The sequence below is a fragment of the Apium graveolens genome, chromosome 9, assembly GCF_009905375.1.
Source record: "Apium graveolens cultivar Ventura chromosome 9, ASM990537v1, whole genome shotgun sequence".
NCBI lineage: Eukaryota > Viridiplantae > Streptophyta > Magnoliopsida > Apiales > Apiaceae > Apium > Apium graveolens.
This window is the reverse complement of record NC_133655.1, coordinates 94,938,485-94,939,873: the sequence shown is the minus strand read 5'-3', so window position 1 is coordinate 94,939,873 and position 1,389 is coordinate 94,938,485.

Genomic DNA, 1,389 nt, shown 5'->3' with positions numbered 1-1,389 from the left:
TGAATATTATTTTGAATATTCATTCGAGGGCTTATGACTTCCTTTATTTTATTAATGAATATTATTTTGAATATTCATTCAAGGGCTTATGACTCCCTTTATTTTATTAATGAATATTATTTTGAATATTCATTTGAGGGCTTATGACTCCGTTTATTTTATTAATGAATATTATTTTGAATATTAATGCGAGGGCTTATGACTCCGTTTATTTTATTAATGAATATTATTTTGAATATTCATTCGAGGGCTTATGACTCCGTTTATTTTATTAATGAATATTATTTTGAATATTCATTCGAGGGCTTATGACTCCGCTTATTTTATTAAATAATATTCTTTATTTTGTTAAAGAATAATGTTTCGATAATCAAACTTACATTTGATTATTCAAATAAAGATAGTACTTTCGTATAAGTATATCTTTGTGTTGTGAATATGTTGTGTACTTGATGATTACCTAAACAAAACATCTAAGTAAATTTTACTTAGTGAAATAATGTAGCACTCGACGGATAAGAATTATAGTCCCGACGGATAACTCGTTTTAGTCCCAACGGATGAGTAACTTATTATCCATCGAGTGAGTAGCTTATGTAATAATAAGTTTGTAGCACAGTGTTGTATGCACCTTTGTATAGAATCTGTAGTAGTATATAAGTCATGTTAACTTTAACTAGATATGCAGAATAGGTTGATTAACTGTACATAAGCAATGTCTTGTAATTTTGTATAAGTGAAATGAAGTCAAGTGCCAAAATAGCTATCAACGGATGCTTAACAAAGCTTCGACGGATGATCAAATGACTTTCAACGGATGTTTAAAATAGCAGTCGACGGATGATCAAGTAAGTCATCGACGGATGATCTGAAAGTCGACGGATGATCATATCAAGATTCAAACATCAGTTGAACAGTGAAAGCTGACACACAGCCGTCGAGTTGGATACAAACACACTGTGGAAGCCCATTAACTGGGTAATAGAGGACGAAAAGCAGCAAAGATCAAGACTGTTAGATTTTATATTTATTCAGTTCTTTTGACTTTGTAATCTTGGTAATATATAAACCAAGAGAGTAGCAAATAGAAAAACAACTAAGAGAGCTAAGAAACAAACATAGAGAAATCTTTGTAAGCACTATCTTTAGCATTTCCTGTGTTCTTAGTAGTTCTATTTTGTATAAGCAGCTGTGAGCATTTCTGCACACAGAGTCCTCTCGATATATTAAATATATCTCTAGTGGAATTGTTTAAATCCACCAGAAAGTTTTTAAAGACTCTTGTTTTTAATTACTCTTGTTTTGATTCATTAAAGTTTATATTCCGCATTGTGCTAATCAAAACAAATATATCTATAATCGAGTTGAACATTTTTATTTCAAGAAAAA